This window comes from Tamandua tetradactyla, chromosome X, assembly GCF_023851605.1.
Source record: "Tamandua tetradactyla isolate mTamTet1 chromosome X, mTamTet1.pri, whole genome shotgun sequence".
NCBI classification, from domain to species: domain Eukaryota; kingdom Metazoa; phylum Chordata; class Mammalia; order Pilosa; family Myrmecophagidae; genus Tamandua; species Tamandua tetradactyla.
The window spans coordinates 65590568-65609924 of record NC_135353.1 but is presented as its reverse complement, the minus strand read 5'-3'; positions in this window follow the sequence as shown (position 1 = coordinate 65609924).

Genomic DNA, 19357 nt, shown 5'->3' with positions numbered 1-19357 from the left:
TTAATATAAGCTATATAAACTAAATTATAATACTATTGTTTTATACATTGTAGCAAAGGTACTATATTAATGCAAAATGTTGATAATAGTGGGGGGTATGCTGGTACTCTATTTTCTGTAAACCTACAACTTCTCTTATAAAAATTAATACGTAAAATGTACTTTTAAAAGTTAACAGCCAGCCAACTCAATGGGACAAAATATTTGGAAACCACACATTGGATAAAGGTTTGATATTCTGTATACATAAAGAAATCATACAACTCAATAACAAAAAGACAATACAATTGTAAAATGGGCTAAAGATATGAATAAGCATTTTTCTGAAAAGCAAATATAAATGGCTAAAAACCACCTGAAGAAATGCTCATTTTCATTAGTTATAAAGGAAATGCAGATCAAGGCTACAATGAAATTTCATTCAACAAACAGTCATTAAGATTCATACACCTAGCTGCATGTCTTACGACTTCAATCCTTCATGCAGCCAATCACTAGTCTATTGTATGTATACACCATAGTTCCCCTTTCCATTCCTCAGTTGTACTCTTAGGCCACCTTCATCCGTTGTGGATCACAAACACTGCTGCCATAAACACCAGTGTGCAAATGTCCATGAGTGTCCCCACACTCAGTTTCTACAGGTATATACTGAGCAATAGGGTTTTAGGATTGTATGGCAACCCCATCCCTAGACTCCTGTAGAACCATTCTACTGCCCTCCAAGGAACTACACCTCTCAGTTTTCCTACTGACAGGGAATAGGACATCTCATTCTCCCCATTTTCTCTAGCACTTGTTTCTCTCTGTTCATTTTTAAACAGTTTTATTCACACATCATACGATCTAATCTAACCGTATAGACATGCTTTCACCAAAATAATCTATATGAACAAATTTCCTTTTCTTCCACAAAGAATCAATACCCTATCCCCAAACCTGACATGCCTATTGCCATTATGTTTTGGCATAATGCCTTTGTTACATTCTGTGGGAGCATATTACAATGTTACTGTTGATTATAGACCCTAGTTTGCATTGATTGTACTTTTCCCTGTATACTATCTATTTTCAAAACTCTGCAATATTGACTTTCATTTGTTCTCCCTCATGCAAAACATTTTTTTTCTTTGTACATTTATTCACCATCATTGTCAACTCTGCGCATTCCTATATTATACCATCTCAGTCTTTATCCTCTACTTCTCATTCTGGTTTCATATGTACCCCCAGCCCTTCCCCCTCAATCATACTCACATTCGGCTTTGTTCAGTGTACTTATATTATTGACATACAATCAAGTGGTATTTTGTTATCCATTTCTGGATTTTTACACTCAGTCCTATTACACAATCTGTATTCCTTCAACACCAACTGCCCAATCTCTACCCTATTTCTGTCTCCTGATTATCTCTGTTCTTTACTTTAAATCTCAAGGTTGTTCACTCATTAATATTAGTTCATATTAGTGAGACCATACAGTGTTTGTTGTTTTGTTTCTGGATAATTTCATTCAGCATAATGTCCTCAAGTTTCATCCACATTATTACATGCCTCATGACTTTATTCTTTCTTACAGCTGTATAATATTCTTTGTCTTTTATGACACTTTTTATATTTAATGTCTGTCTTGGCTGATAGTCGTATAGCTACTATTACTTTTTGGGGGGCTGCAGCTTACATGGAACATCATTTTTCATCTTTTCACTTTTAATTTAGTTGCATCTTTGGGTCTAATATGAGTCTCTTGTAAGCAGCATATAGATGGATCATATTTCTAAATCTCTTCTTTCGATCTTGTTTTTTCTTTGGCCTGCAGTATCTTTCATCTCTGTGATAGCTGCTATTTTTCTATTTATTATTTCAAATTCTTCTATATGTTGTTCTAGTGTCTTCTTGCTATCCTTTATGTCATTAGCCAATCCATTGAATTTATTTAGGAGATTTGTATGAACATCTTCAATTAGTTCTTCCAAAGTTGGTGTCTCTTCTGGTGTTTTTATTTGGTCATTTGGCTGGGCCATATGTGCTTGCATTTAAATATGCTTCTTGATTTTCTGTTGGCTTTGATACATTTGATTATCTTAATAGGGTTATTTTGAAAGTTGATTTCATTCCATTATCTAATGTTTTGTGTTTGCTTAGGTTTGCATTTAGGATCTCATTTTGCACTTGGTTTGTCAGTAATTCTTCATTAACCCAAGGCCCAGGCCTCATACAAGGAATGCAATCCCACTTGAGGATCAGATCAACGCTAGACAGATAGTTTGCCAGACTGCACTTTCTGTTTGTTCCCAGCAGATGGTGCTCTTTGGCCACTTCTTCCCTTCAAGCCTGCCTCTCCCCATATGAGCAGCCAGGTGAGCTGTAAGGAGATCCATTGCAATTCCAACCAGGTATGCTGGTCCTGGTGCACGCTGAAAGCTGCCAATCCTGGGGCTGAGAGATTTCAAATAGATTCGAGAGATTATCCTGGAGGTTATTCTTACATGTTATATAGATATCCCCTTTTGAGTTTATGTTGTATTTGGAGTGGCTAGAGGGAAGTACCTGAAACTGTAGACTTGTGTTCCAGTAGCCTTGTTTCTTGAAAATAATTGTATAATGATACAGCTTTTACAATGTGACTGTGTGATAGTGAAAACCTTGTGTCTGATTCTCCTTTTATCTAGGGTATGGACAGATGAGTAAAAAATATGGATAAAAATAAACAAGTAATAGGGGAAACAAAGGTTAAAATAATTTGAGTAGATTGAAATACTAGTAGTCAATGAGAGGGAAGAGTGAGGGTATGTATGGTATGGTATGTATGAGTTTTTCTTTTTTCCTTTTTGTTTCTTTTTCTGGAATGAGGCAAATGTTCAAAAAAATGATCATGGTGATGAATACACAACTATTTGATAATACTGTGAACCATTGATTGTACACCATGTGTGGAATGTATGTGTGTGAAGATTTCTCAATAAAAATATTTTTTAAAAAGATTGTAATTTGCTATACAGTTTAGTGCTTTCATTTTATGTGAGATGCAATTAAATGACAATTTCAATTTTTTAATATCATTAATGGCATCAAGGTAATTTAATATGCTGCAGTTACATTGAGTTCATAAGCACTGACTTATCTTGAATTTTTCTATTAAATTAGCCAAAAAAGAACAACATAATTTGTGTCTTCTTTGATATTACCTGTGTGCTCAGAACCAATTATTTATACCCGCAAGGTATGCCTCTGCCTTATTGAATTCCATTTGAACTATTAGCAGAGTAACATTAGGTTCTCTCATTCTTGGCTCCCTTTACTGGATATCCTGTGCCACTGGGATGTTTGCCACTAATGCTTGACACTCATACCTTTATTGGAGCAGCACACTAGAGAGCTATATTACAGCTACCCCACCCTATCTCTGTCCTTTATTCTACTGCATAATGATAGTAATTTAATAATTAAACATTAAACATCTATTATCTGATTTCATCACTGTAAGACAACACTTTTTCTCCACATTTTAGCATCTGTGAAAATTGGTATGCATCTTACAGTTGTCATGCCATTGTTTAGTTAGCAAAACTTTTCCTTATTAGTGGTACATAAAGTAATGATCATTTAAAAATCAATAATATCTTAGATTTGGTAAAATATAGGATATTCCAAGCACTCTGCTAGGTGCTGGAATTACATCTCACCCTCCAACCCCATGTGCCCACTTTTCATTGGAAAAGAAACACAGTGATAATGAATTTGGGGAGAAGATATATGAATTGTATGTAATACACTTTACAAAACAGGAATATGAGCTTATGAGCTTATTTGTGTAATTATTTGTTACCCTATAAATTTTAATATAGCCTGGTATTATATTACACTTACCTTGATATCATATTACAAGTAATTTAAGTAATATTCATAGAGAGCAAATCACCATTGAAGTGTGTTATACATGCACATTGTGGGGAGGATTTTTGTTTTCATCTCTTTTGGTAATGGGAATGTGCTGAATTCAAATTTGAACACTGTCATGGTTTAGGACATGTGTCAACTAGGCCAAGTGGTGGTAGCTGTTTATCTGATTGGGCAAGTGCTGGCCTGTCTGTTGCAATGAGGACATTTCATAGGATTAGATCATGATCACGTCAGCTGCATCCACAGCTGATTCCATTTGTAATCAGCCAAAGGGGCGTGTCTTCTACAATGAATGATGCTTAATCTAATCACAGGAAGCCTTTTAAAGAGGACTCAGAGGAGATAGGCCCCATTCCTGCTTCGGCTGGTGAGCCTCTCCTGTGGAGTTCATCCAGACCATCCATCGGAGTCGTAGGCTTCACAGCCTGCCCTGTGGATTTTTGGACTCTACATTCCCGCAGTCACGTGAGACAATTTTATAAATTTTATATTTGCAAGTGTTCCCTTTTGATTTTGTTTCTCTAGAGAACCCTAACTAATACAAACACTAATGCACCAACTCCTCTAAATTTATTATTAGAAAATTACAGGAAGAAGTATACAAATATACATTCATTTACTCAATTGAACATATATATAATGTGTACCCAGCACCATTCTATATACTAGAGTAACATCAATAAAACCAGTAGATGAAATCCTGCCCTAAGAAAATTTATAGTAGGGTAAGATGATGATAAATCAAGGAAATAAGATGCCAGCATGTGCACATTCATGGAGTTTAGAAGCAATGCTATGGATTGTGGGGACATTACACTTCTTATAATACTAAATTGGAATCCTCAGTATATTCTAGATAGCATGATTATTTTAATTTATGGCCACCAAATTTTGGTAAACCTTAAAAATCTTTAAGGGTCTCATAATTGTAGAAATTAAAACTGTGAGATTTAGTGTTACTTGCCCATAAAAAAAAAAAGACTTGCATTTCTAGTTCAATTTGCAATTTAACAGGAAGACCTTTGTTTAGTCATCAGTGGCCCACTCTGAGTTCTTAAGAATCATTGTAGGGGATGACTATGAGAGATCTTAAGGATACAGACTATAAGTCTTACAACTAATTATCAGGGAAGAATGAAAGGGAAGATTTAAGAATAACACCCAGGCTTCTGGTTTGGGTGACCAGGTAGAATCCATATTTTTAAAGCTATGCTCTGTATTTACCCTCACTCAAGCCAGGATGGTCTCTTTTCTCTGTTCTATATGTTTGGCTTATATTATTCCCTGACCTACCTGAAATGCCCTCCTCTCTGTTTAACCAAATGCTACTCATCCTTCAGTGACCAGTTCAAACCCTTATCTTCCTCTAGGAAGTCTGAATCCACCCTACCTGACATTGACCATAGGAAAGAGATGACAGTCGCAGGTCAGGATTCACTTTGGTTATTCCCCCTTGGCCTTTTCTCTGCTGCAATGTTTTATAACTTTTGAGTGACTGAAGTTTTTCTTTATTTTTGAGGACAAATGGGATCCAGTTACTACTATCCCTGGCCTTGCTTGAGTCCAACATTCTTAAGTCTATATGGCAGTAAGGAAACCGGTTGTCATCATTGAATTTTCCCTCCCTGTAATGACATCTGTTATGAACGACCAAGTGTGCTGGTTTGAAAGTATTATGTACCAGAGAAAAACCATGTTTTAGTCCTGATCCAGTTTTGTGGGAGCAGCTGCTTCTTTTAATCCTGATTTAATACTGTAGGGCAGAAACTTTTGATAAGATTACCTCCACAGAGATGTGGCACACTCAATTGTGGGTATGACCTTTTGATTAGATGGAGATGGGACTCCATCCATTCCAGGTAGGCCTTGATTAGTTTAGTAGAATCCACTAAAAAAGGAAACATTTTGGAGAGAGTCAGAAATTTCACAGCAGAGCTGACACAGATACAACCCTTGGAGAACAGAGATATGGATGTTTGGAGATTCTTGGAGACCAGCAGATGTTGCCATCCAGAACCTGGAGAGAACCTAGGGAAGCTAAGAGATAAAAAACAGCTTTGGAGAAGCAATGTGAGGAATCTCCACAGGAACAGAGGCTGAAAGCAATGGAGCCCAGGAGCAAGGGCTCAAGCCACATGACTTCCCAGCTGATAGAGGTATTCCAAACCCAACAGCCTTTCTTGAATTAAGGTATCTTTCCTTGGGTGCCTTAGTTTGACATTTTTATAGACTTAGAACTGTAAACTTGTAACTTATTAAATTCCCACTTTAAGAGTCATTCCATTTCTGGTATATCATATTCTGGCAGCTTACAAACTAAAACACTAAGGAAATTCAGTCTCCATGTCATTATTTATGTGGCCAGGCTATTCTCTGGATTATAAGATTTCAACCTTCTATCAGTAGGGAAAATATTTTGAATTGTTATGTCCAACAGTGGTGATAAGTTACACTAAACTACTTTTTCTTTCAACCATGGACTGTGTTCATAAGTTGTTTTCAAGTCTAAAGGTTTAGTAGTTAGTTTTGAAACAAATTTTCACAGATGTGAAGCTGTTCGGAACATGTTTTGATCAAACCACACACTTGGCCTCATTAGCCTATATGCTAACCTACTGAACTTTTAATAAAGTTTGATTTTTCTATAACAGGTCTGAACCATGAGATAGCAATTGATGTTGCATTCCTACCCATGTATTGTCCTAAAGATCTATGGACATCACAGATAGACACATTATTAACCTGCATGAATTACAGTTTTGTGTATCCACAGGAAGTAACTGGTAATAACAAATTGCCAGGTCCAAGAGCACTTGCAAGTAAGACAATCTTAGTTATATATGTAGATTGTTCTTTTTACACAAAATAAAATGCATTAATATTGTAAATATTTCTAACATTAAGATTTTATTATGTAAACAGTTCTAGCCTTAAATTTTAATATAGTTTACTTAAGGGGCTATTTGGTAAATGTACTCTAAGACTTATAAGGGATAACATGGGTTTTACATAGAATGGTTAAATTCCTACTATTCCAAGAAGATATTGAGAATGTTCTCTTATAATGCAATTTTAAATATAGTCTTTTCATTAGACCTAAGCGGTCTGCATATGGAACAATACAAATTCTACTCTTCTCTTTTTTTAACCCAGACATGACAATTTGCTCTTTCCCCTTACAATTCCTTGAAGTCACAATAGCCCCATAGTATAATGCAGTACAATTGTGTTCTTTTATACATGTTTAGTTATAAAGTGCTATGCAATAAATTCCTTGAGGACTACTAGGAATATATGTAATCCCAATAGTGCAACGCTTCAGCCAACAAATTGTTTAAGCTGCAGCACAGTATACAAAACTTTAAATTACCTTTCCAATTTCAATTAGCCTATTCAGTGTCTGCTGTTTTTTCTGTTTCCTAAGCATGTGGCAAAGTTACTAGCAGTTTTCATAGAGCCTATCTAGAGATTATATTTAAAAGAGCTTTTAAGAAAGTTTTTATTATCTTAGGATTTTGCAGTAGGTCTTTCTAAGCTGATGAAACTCTTGAGTGCTTGTTGTTTTCAAATCAGAGTATTATGAGCTGTGTCTGATTATAAAGTAACTTTTGGCAGTAATGATTACTGCAAGCTGAACTTGAGTACTTTAGATTTATAAGAGATGAGGTTTGTCATTTTGCCCACTGTCCATTTTAGAGATGCTATATCTGTGACTTGTACTATTATTTCCTATATTGCAGCTCCTTAAACTTTCAGAAATTCCAAATTTCTTAAGGAGTGCCCTAACACAAAGTTTAAATATTTGTGCAGTCATAATCTTGCTTCACATAATAATCACTTCTGTCACATTTCTTCTGTTATATGTATGTGTTATTATTGATATAAAATATCAGGTTAAAATTCTTAGTTACCTGCTAGTTATTAGCAACAATCAGCAATCTTCCAGTACTTAGTAACACAGTCATAAAAAAAAAATCTGGTATCATTCTGCCAAAGAAGTTAATATTTGGGACATGAAAGACAAAAGTCTCTAGAAGAGAAAACTAAAGTGGTAATTAAAAACTGATGATTTATTTTGAGTGGAGTGCTGTATTTTTCATGACATAGCATTAATATAATAATGTCCAGTCAGCTCTCTGTCAAGCATCATTCCTGGGCACTTTATATAAGTTATAACTAATCTTAACAAGAGCCTTGCAACATGAATCTATAAACTCCCATTTGTAGATGATTAGAATGAAAATAAGAGATTTACCAGTATGGATAATAGAGAGAGGATTTGAACCCAGATCTGATTGCAAACTTTTCCATTCCTTCCATGATTCTAAACCAAAAGATGAAAATAGTTACAGAATGGTGTAATGTAGTACCTCATGATATAACATTAAAAAGATTTTATATGGCAGGGAATGGTGTCTCAGTGGCAGCATTCTCACCTGCCATGCTGGAGACCTGGGTTTGAATCCCAGTGCCTGCCTGTCTGATCAGGTTCGTGTGTCACCTTGTCCAGGTGGTGATACCAGCTTGTCAGGTTGGGCAAGTGCTGGCCTGTCTGTTGCAATGAAGACATTTCATAGAATTAAATCATGATCATGTCGGCTACATCCACAGCTGATTCCATTTGTAATCAGCCAAGGGGAGTGTCTTCTGCAATGAGAGATGCTTAATCTAATCACTGGAAGCCTTTTAAAGAGGATTCAGAAGAGACAGGCTCTCTTCCTGCTTCAGCCAGTGAGCCTCTCCTGTGGAGTTCATCTAGACCCTCCATCAGAGTCCTCAGCTTCACAGTCTGCACTACAGATTTTGGACTCTATATTCCCACAGTTACATGAGACAGTTTTATAAACTTCATACTTACAGATATTTCCTGTTGATTCTGTTTCTCTAGAGAACCCTAACTAATACAGCATGGTACCAGGAATGGTTCTTAAGAAACAGAATCTTAAAAATGGGTTTTTACAATAGGTTTTCTACTCTGACTGGATTCAAAAGCACTAAGGACTCTAATTCCTATAATCGGAATGATACTACCAATCCATGGGGTGAGTTGGTAAAAGAGAGAGTCAAAATATCACCATTTAATTATTCTAATGCTTTGTTTCTACAAAGCCAGGCTCTGAGGGATAATGTTTTTCACACCTTCACCGAGTTTTGTGGAAAATGGAGGTATAGAGGTGTTGGCTGGTTGTTGTTAGATACACTGGCTACATTAAGGAGTGAAAAGAATGGGCTTGCGGCTTCAAACGAGAAGCTTACATGCCATCTGACAGATGTAGACATTTCTGTAAGTGTCCTGAAGGAAAATCTTATTTCCTGTAGCTGTAGACTTGAAATCTCCAAAAATCAGACTCAGAATCTTATTGTTAGAGTAGCAACTTTAAAGCACGAACTGAAATCTCAGTCTTTCATGGTTTCTGACATTAAAGTGAGGACAGTGATTGGAAAGGAGTGGGGACTTGAACAAGAGGAGGCTCTGTGACAGGTCCAGGCTGTTAACAAGCTACTCTACCATTTGGACCACATGATCCAGCAGATCCAATGGTGCTGGAAGTGTCAGTGGAGAATAGAGATGCTGTGTGGAGGTTTTGGCAGGCCCCTATAGGGGAATCACTATGCAGACTCTTTGGATTTTGGAGCAAAGCCTTACCACCTGCTGCAGATAACTAGTCTCCTTTTGAGAAACAGCTTTTGGCCTGTTACTGGGCCTTAGTAGAAACTGAATGTATAACCATGGGCCACCAAGTTACCATGAGAACTGAGTTGCCTATCATGAGCTTGGTGTTGTCTGACCCACCAAGCCATAAAGTTGGGTGTGTGCAGCAGCACTCTATTGTAAAATGGAAATGGTATATACGAGATAGGGCAAGAGCAGGTACTGAAGGCACAAGTAAGTTACTTGAAGTGGCCCAAATGCCCATGGTCTCCACTCCTGCCACATTACCTTCTCTTTCCCAGACCAGAGCTATGGCCTCTTGGGAAGTTCATTACAGTGAATTGACTGAGGAAGAAAAAACTCGGGCCTGGTTTACAGATGGTTCAGCACAATATGCAGGTACCACCCAAAAGTGGACAGCTGCAGCACTAGAACCCCTTTCTGGCGTATCGTTGAAGGACAGTGGTGAGGGGAAATCCTCCCAGTGGGCAGAACTTCAAGCAGTGCACCTGGTTGTTCATTTTCTTGGAAAGAGAACTAGCCAGAGGTGCGTATGTATACTGACTCATGTGCTGTTGCTAATGGTTTGGGTGGATGGTCAGGGACTTGGAAAGACCATAATTGGAAAATTGGTGACAAAGAGGTCTGGGAAAGAAGTATGTGGATAGACCTCTCTTAGTGGGCTGAAAACATGAAGATATTTGTGTCCCATGTGAATGTGTACCAGAGGGTGACTTCAGCAGAGGAAGGTTTTAATAATCAAGTGGATAAGATGACCCATTCTGTGGATACCAGTCAGCCTCTTTCCCCAGCAACTCCTGTCATTGCCCAATGGACTCATGAACAAAGTGGTCATGGTGGTAAGGATGGAGGTTATGCATGGGCCCAGCAACATGGACTTCCACTCACTAAGGCTGACCTGGCTGCAGCCACTGCTGAGTGCCCAATCTGCCAGCAGCAGAGACCCACACTCAGCCCCCAATATGGCACCATTCCCCGAGGTGACCAGCCAACTACATGGTGGCAGGTTGATTACATTGGACCACTCCCTTCATGGAAGGGGCAGTGATTTGTTTTAACTGGAATAGACACATACTCTGGATATGGGTTTGCTTTCCCTACACACAATGCTTCTGCCAAAACTACCATCTGTGGGTTTACAGAATGCCTTATCCATCATCATGGTATTACACATAGCATTGCTTCGGATCAAGGAACTCACTGCACAGCAAATGAAGTGCGGGAATGGGCTCATGCTCATGGAATTCTCTGGTCTTACCATGTTCCCCATCATCCAGAAGCAGCTGGATTGATAGAACGGTGGAATGGCCTTTTGAAAACTCAATTATTGTGCCAACTATGTGGCAATACCTTGAAGGGCTGGTGTAATGTTCTCCAGGAATCTGTATATGCTCTGAATTAGCATCCACTGTATGGTGATGTTTCTCCCATAGCCAGGATCCATGGGTCCAGGAACCAAGGGATAGAAATGGGAGTGGCACCACTATTACCCCTAGTGATCCACTAGAAAAATTTATTATTAGCAAATAGTCCTGCAATGAATATCCTTAAACATATGTCTTTGTGCACTCCTTCAAATACATACATAAGATAAATTCCTAGAAGTCACTGACTCAAAAAGTGTGTGCATTTAAGGTTTTAATAGATACTGTCAAATTGCCCTCCAAAAGTTTATACCAATTTACACTTTAACCAGAAGCAAGCATTTACTCACACCTTTACAAACATCATATTACTAATCTTGTTAAACAGAAAAGTAATCTTTCATTTCTTAATTATTTCTAAGGTTAAACATTTTCATATGTTTCTTGACCACTTGTATGTTATCATTCTGTGACCTGCTAGTTTTGTTTACTCCATTTTCCTGAGTGTTCTTTTAAATTCTCTTAGTGTATTAATAGAATTAACCCTTTATCATATGTTATAAATACTTTTTAACCTGACTTTTATTCAACAGGAGACCTATTTTTGTCTTTTACAAAATTTTCTCTTCATATTCAAATACATCAGTGTTTTATTTTGGGACTGCTAGTTTTGTGTCATCTTCAGAAAGACATCACCCAAGCCAAGATTATTTCTTAACAATTCACCATGTTTTCTTCAGGTAATTTTGTGATCTTACTTTTATAAATTAAAATTTTAATTCATTTGGGACAGACAATGGTGGCTCAGTGGCAGAGTTCTCACATGCCATGCCAGATATCTGGGTTCGATTCCCAGTACCTGCCCATACAAAACTAAATTTAATCCATTTGGAATTTATTTTGATGCAGACAGTGAGATAGGAATCCAGCTTTATTCTTTTTCTGAATAGTTAGCCATTTTATCCCCAATCATTTCTTGATTAATGCTTCCTGAAATGATATCATAACTGGTGTCCAGTGTAAATATGAAATACAAGGATGTGCATGCCTTCTAGCTTTGCAAGCATTGAGTTAACTTATACAAAGAAAAACATTTCAGAAATATAGCATTGATATGGAAGCTATACATAGAATAAACAATTTTTAATACATGTAATAATTTTACTATTCTTTAAATAACCAAGATTTCCCTGAGTATTTTGGGAGATAAGAATACGACACTGTATTACAAGATAGGTTGACCCTATCTGCAGTTACAAAACGACTCACGAGTCTCTATAACTTAATAAACATTTCTTGAGCCAATCAACTCTGATGCAGTTAATCAGCAATTCTTTTCCCAGTAGTTGTACAGGAATCTGTCATGCTTCCATCTTATTGCTGTCCCAACTGGAAGAAATGGCTTCTAAGGTTGCTAAGGCAGGGGGATAAACAGATGGAGGAGATACTAGCTTTAACTGTATTAGACCAGAAGTGACATATCACTTCCACAGGCATTTTCCTTTGCCAGAATTCTGTCGGTGCTTGCGATCTAGCTACAAGGGAGGCCAGGACACATTGTCTTCCCATGTGACCAGGAAGAAGAAATGGAGAAGAGAACACAGAGCAGAGATTTATTCATTAGGGATCTCAAGAGAAACAGAATCAATGGTAAATACTCACAAATATAAAATTTATAAAAGCATCTCATGTAACCGTGGGAACACAGAGTCCAAAATTCACAAGTCAGGCTGTGAAGCCGATGATTCCGATGGAGGGTCTGGACAAACTCCATAGGAGAGGCTCACCAGCTGAAGCAGGAAGAGAGCCTGTCTCTCCTGAATCCTCCTTAAAAGGTGTCTGGTGATTAGATTAAGCATCACTCATTGCAGAAGACACTCCACTTTGCTGATTACAAATGGAATCAGCTGTGGATGTAGCTGACATGATCATGATTTAATTCTATGAAATGTCCTCATCTCAACAGACAGGCCAGCACTTGCCCAACCAGACAAATGGGTACCACTACTTGGACAAGTTGGCACATGAACTTGACCATAACAATAGGCATACCTGAAAAATATTGCAAGTTCTCCTACTTACCACCTCAATGAAGCAAATATCACAATAAAATGAGTCACAAGAATTTTTGGTGTCCCAGTAGATATAGAAGTGATGTTTACACTATACTGTAATCTATTAAGTGTGAAATAGGATTATGTTTTTAAAAAAACATTGTACAGGACATCAAGATGGCAGCTTAGCAATGTGCATGTTTTAATTCGTCCTCCAGAACAATTATTAAATAACCAGAAGCAATACAGAACAGCTCCAGGGGCCATGTCAGTGACCGGACACACAGTGTACCCCAGTCTGCACCAGCTGGACTGGCTGCAAGCCCCCCAGAACTGTGAGTTCCCCAAACCACAGTGGCTGGACACCCTCCCCCACAGGCTGCTTCCCAGAGGGGAAAGGAAAGACACTTTACCAGCAGCAGGGGCTGAGCCCAACCAAACGCCAATTGTGGAATTAGTTCACAAATTGTAACTACTAAAAATAGGCCCCCAGCCAGGTGAACCTGGTCAAAGCAGAGGTCGCTCATTTTTGCACCGGGCCAAGGGGGAGGGCTGACAGAAAAAGAAAAAAAAAAAAGAAACAGAGGTTTTTGGGGCTGTGCTTCTACAAAGGCTTGGCTGCCTTTGGATATAGGGGCAGGGCTTCTCAGACTGCGACTGCCCCAGGCATAGGCAGAAACAAGCTCCTTTGAGGGCTTGTCTGGAGACTGTGCCTTCCCCAGGGGAGGAGTGAAGCCCAACTCAGGTGGAATCCCTCCCTTAAGGAATTCAGACACCGGGGCTTGATAATTTTAAGCTGTTATAAACCAGCCTACAACTTGGGTGGGCCTCGGTGGCTCAGCAGGTAAGAATGCTTGCCTGCCATGCCCAAGGACCCAGGTTCGATTCCCGGTGCCTGCCCATAAAAAAAAAAAGCAGCCTACAACCTCTCCTCTGTCTCCACCACGCCCCCAGCAGGGAGAGTCTGCCAAAGTTAAAGGTACTGCATCACCATATACTGGTGGGACCTGCAGGCAGACAAGCAACGCATACTGTGCAGGATAAGAAAAACAGAGTCTAGAGACTTCACAGGAAAGTCTTGGTCTCACCCTCAGGGAAAACCAATGCAGGTGACTCCTTCCTCCTGATAGGAAGAAATTAGATATTTCTTTGGTAACAGAGACCCGGGCCAGTTTGGTCCAGGAAAATCCGACTGGAGACCACAATACCTACAAAGTCCCTCCTAAAGGTGGGGAGTGGGGAAAGGCACCATACAAGCAGGGCAAGAAACAAGAAAACAAGAACTGAAAAATACTCCTCTGTTAAACAAAACCTAAACTAGAGGTCCAGAATAAGCTGAACTGAATGTCAAAGAACAGATAGACAACAAATTCATCCAGCAAGAAAACCCTAGGTAAAGGAAGTGAAAACTATCTCCAGAATAAACTAATTAAGGTAATTAAATGCCTAGACGTCAGCAAAAAATAACAAAGCACACTAGGAAAACTGAAGATATGGCCCAGTCAAAGGAACAAACCAACAATTCAAATGAGATACAGGAGCTGAAAAAATTAATCCAGAATATAGGAACAGACATGGAAAACCTCATCAAAAACCAAATCAATGACTTGAGGGAGGATATAAAGAAGGCAAGGAATGAACAAAAAGAAGAAATTGTAAGTCTGAAAAAACAAATCACAGAACTTATGGGAAGGAAAGGCACAGTAGAAGAGATGAAAAAAACAATGGAAACCTACAATGGTAGATTTTGAGAGGCAGAAGATAGGATTAATGAACTGGAGAATGGAACATCTGAAATCTGACAAGAAAAAGAAAGCATAGGGGAAAAAATGGAAAAATATGAGCAGAGACTCAGAGAATTGAATGACAATATGAAGCACATGAATATATGTGTTGTGGGTGTCCCAGAAGGAGAAGAGAAGGGAAAAGGAGGAGAAAAACTAATAGAGGAAATTATCACTGAAAATTTCCCAACTCTTATGAAAGACTTAAAATTACAGATCCAAGAACTGCAGCATACCCCAAAGAGAATAGATGCAAATAGACATACTCCAAGACACTTACTAATCAGAATGTCAGTGGTCAAAGAGAAATACAGAATCTTGAAAGCAGCAAGAGAAAAGGAATCTATCACATATGCAGGAAGCCCAATAAGACTATGCATAGATTTCTCAGCAGAAACCATGGAGGGGAGAAGACAATGGGATGATATATTTAAATTACTAAAAGAGAAAAACTGCCAACCAAGAATTCTATATCCAGCAAAATTGCCCTTCAAAAATGAGGGAGAAATTAAAACATTTTCAGACAAAAAAATCACTGAGAGAATATGTGACCGAGACCGGCTCTGCAAGAAATACTAAAGGGAGCACTAGAGACAGATACAAAAAGACAGAAGAGAGAGGTGTGGAAAAGAATGTAGAAAGGAAGACTATGAATAAAGATAGAAGGAGGGAAAATTAGATATTTCATTGGTAACAGAGACCATGAGGAGATAGAAATCTGGTAAGATATTGGGTAATTGGAGCTGAAGGGATACAGACTGTGCAACAGGACTGAATATAAAAACTCAGAAATGAACAGGACAATACTACCTAACTGTAATACAATTATGCTAAAACACTGAATGAAGCTCAATGTGAGAATGATAGAGGGAGGAGAACTGGGGGCATAAATGAAATCAGAAAGAAAGATAGATGATAAAGATTGAGATGGTATAATCTAGAAATGCCTAGAGTGTATAATGATAGTGACTAAATGTACAAATTAAAAATTTTTTTTGCATGAGGAAGAACAAAGGAATGTCATTACTGCAGGGTGCTTAAAATAGATGGTAACTAATATTTTAAAATTTCAACTTCTGTGTGAGACTAAAGCAAAAAAATGTTTATTTGGTACAAAATTTATATTCTGACTAGTGCATTTCCTAGTATAACTTATGTAGATAGCTTGATTGAACACCATAAGTATTTGGAACCTTGGGTGGCACATGAGATTTTGTTGGGTACACCAGAGTGATGCCCTGATGAATCCCAGAGTGATTTGAACAGTGAATAAAAAAGTACTTGCAAAGTCCCTTTCAGGGAATGGTGAAAACAGGGAGAAATTCAACTTCCCCAAGTTGAATTCTTGATATTCTCACAAGCAGTGTGGACAACCAAAGCTATAGGCTGAGCCCCCAGTCTTGGGGTTTGTTCATGTGAAACTTAACCCCACAAAGGATAGGTCAAGCCTACTTAAAATTAGGCCTAAGTGTCACCCCCAAGAGAGCCTCTTTTGTTGCTCAGATGTGGCCCCTCTCTCCAGCCAACACAACAATCCATCTCACCACCCTCCCCCTGTCTACGTGGGACATGACTCCCAGGGGTGTGGACCTTCCTGGCAACATGGGACAGAAATCCTAAAATGAGCTGAGACTCAGCATCAAGGGATTGAGAAAACCTTCTTGACCAAAAAGGGGGAAGAGTGAAATGAGACAAAGTGTCAATGGCTGAGAGATTCCAAACAGAGGCAAGAGGTTATCCTGGAGGTTATTCTTACGCATTAAGTAGATATCACCTTGTTGTTCAAGATGTAATGGAGAGGCTGGAGGGAACTGCCTGAAAATGTAAAGCTGTGTTCCAGTAACCATGTTTCTTGATGATGATTGAATAATGATATAGCTTTCACAACGTGACTTTGTGATTGTGAAAACCTTGTGTCTGATGCTCCTTTTATCTGCAACAGGCGAGTAGAACATATGGAATAAAAATAAATAATAGGGGGAACAAATGTTAAAATAAATTTAGTTTGAAATGCTAGTGATCAATGAAAGGGAGGGGTAAGGGGTAAGGTATGTATACATTTTTTTCTGTTTTCATTGTATTACCTTTCTGAATAGATGCAAATGTTCCAAGAAATTATTATGATGATGAATATGCAACTATGTGATGATATTGTGAATTACTGATTATATGTGTAGAACAGAATGGTCAAAATAGGAATGTTTGCATTTGCTTTGTGTTTTTTGGTATTTAAAAAATAAAAATAAAAGAAAACATTGTACATACCTTAATTTTAAAATCCTTTATTGCTAAAAAATGCTAACCATCATCTGAGCCTTCAGTGAGTCATAATTTTTTGCTGAAGGAGGGCCTTGCTTCATTGTTGATGGCTGTTGAATGATCTAACATAAAGCTCTAATGTAAAGGTCAAAAGCACATGCTTTGAAACCAGACTGTCTGGATGAGAATCTCATTGTGACTTTAGGTAAATTACTTACCCTATAAGTGTTCCAGTTTTCTCATATTTAAAATGGCATTCATAATAAATAAAAGTAAAAACTAAGAGGGTTGTTAAAAGGATTAATTGATCTAATATATATAAAGCCCGTAGAACAGTGTGTTGCATGTGGTAAACACTTAATAAATATTTGTGATTTATCATCATTACTATTATTTCAATTACTGAATAGTTCCTAGTTTTATAATAAGATACAAAGTCTCCAACAAAAGTGATCATTAGAAATGGGTTTTTAAGGGGCCAGCCTTTCCAGATCACCAATTAGTTCCCTATACCATATTGTTGACAGCCTTTTCCAGCATGAAAATGTTAGATGTGGTGTCACGGTCAGGTTCATGTGTCAGCTTGGCCAGGTGGTGGTACCTGTTTGTCTGATTGAGCAAGTACTGGCCCATTCTTTTGCTATGAGGACATTTCATAGAATTAAATCATGTTCACGTCAGCTACATCCACAGATGACTCCATTTGTAATCAACCAAGGGGAATGTCTTTGTTAATGAGTGATTCTTAATCTAATCACTGGAGGCCTTTTAAGGAGGATTCAGAAGAGACAGGCTCTCTTCCTGCTTTGGGGAGTGAGCCTCTCCGGTGGAGTTCATCCAGACCCTCCATTTAATCATCAGCTTCACAGCCTGCACTGCAGATTTTGGACTCTACATTACCACAGTTATGTGCGACACTTTTATACATTTTTTATTTATGAATATTTCCTGTTGATTCTGTTTCTCTAGAGAACCCTAAGTAATACAACTTGGTACCAGGAGTGGTTCTTTAGAAACAGAATCTTAAAAATGAGAATTTTATGAATGGTTTTCTAAACTTTCTGGACTCAAAGGCACTAAGGACTCTGATTCCCATAATCAGAATGACATTGCCAAACCATGGAGTGAGTTAGAAAAAGAGATAGTCAAAATATCACCATTCAATTACTCTAATGCTTCGCTTGTACAAAACCAGACCCTGGGGGATGATGTTTTTGACATCTTTAAGGAATTTTGTGGAAATAGTAAGTATAGAGACATTGGCTCATTGTTGTTCGATACACTGTATACATTAATGAGTGAAAAGTGTGGGCTTAAGGCTTCAAACAAGAAGCATAAGTGGCGTCTCACAGATGTAGACATTTCTGTGAGTGTCCTGAAGGAAAATCTTATTTCCTGTAGTCGTAGACTTGAGATCTCTGAAAATCAGACTCAGAATTTGATTGTTAGAGCAGCAACTTTATAACATAAACTGAAATTTCAATCTTTACATAGTGTCTGCCATTAAAGTGAGGGCATTGATTGGAAAGCTGTGGGACCCTGAAAACTGGGATGTTGACATATGGATTGATAATGATGTCGGTGGAGAGGTTGAAACCCTTGGCCATGCTGAGTCTTCTCTAGATAACCTTGTGATAGTCTGCCCTGAAGACATAGCTGCCCCACCTCCAGTCTGCCCTGAGGAGTTGGCCATCCAAACACCATCTGATTAGCCCTACATTGATTAGTCCTGTTTCACCAGATGAAACTGCAAATGAATGCCCTGAAGCAACTGGCTTGTGAGATACTTCTAATTCTTTTCATGACCCACCCCCACCACTCCTCATTTCTTCTAGACCTATAACTAGACTAAAGTCCCAACAAGCCTTCTTCCTGCTTTGGGGGGTGAGCCTAAAGGTGAGGTGCAAAGTATCACACATGAGGAGGTACATTATACTCCAAAAGAACTGTGTGAGTTTTTTAATTTATATAGACAAAAATCAGGGGAATATGTGTGACAATAGATTTTAAGGGTGTGGGATAATGGTGGGATGAATATAAGGCTGGATCAGTCTGAATTTATTGATATGAGCCCACTACGCAGAGATTCTGCATTTAATGTTATAGCTCAAGGAGTTAGAAAAGGCATTAACTGTTTGGATGGTTGGTTGAAACATGGATCAAAAGGTGGCTGTGCTGGTTTGAAAGGAAGTATGCCCCCTAAGAAAAGCTATGTTTTAATATAAATCTCATTTCTTAAAGGTAGAATAATCCCTATTCAATACTGTATATTTGAAACTGTAATGAGATCATCTCCCTGGTTGATGTGATTTAGTTAAG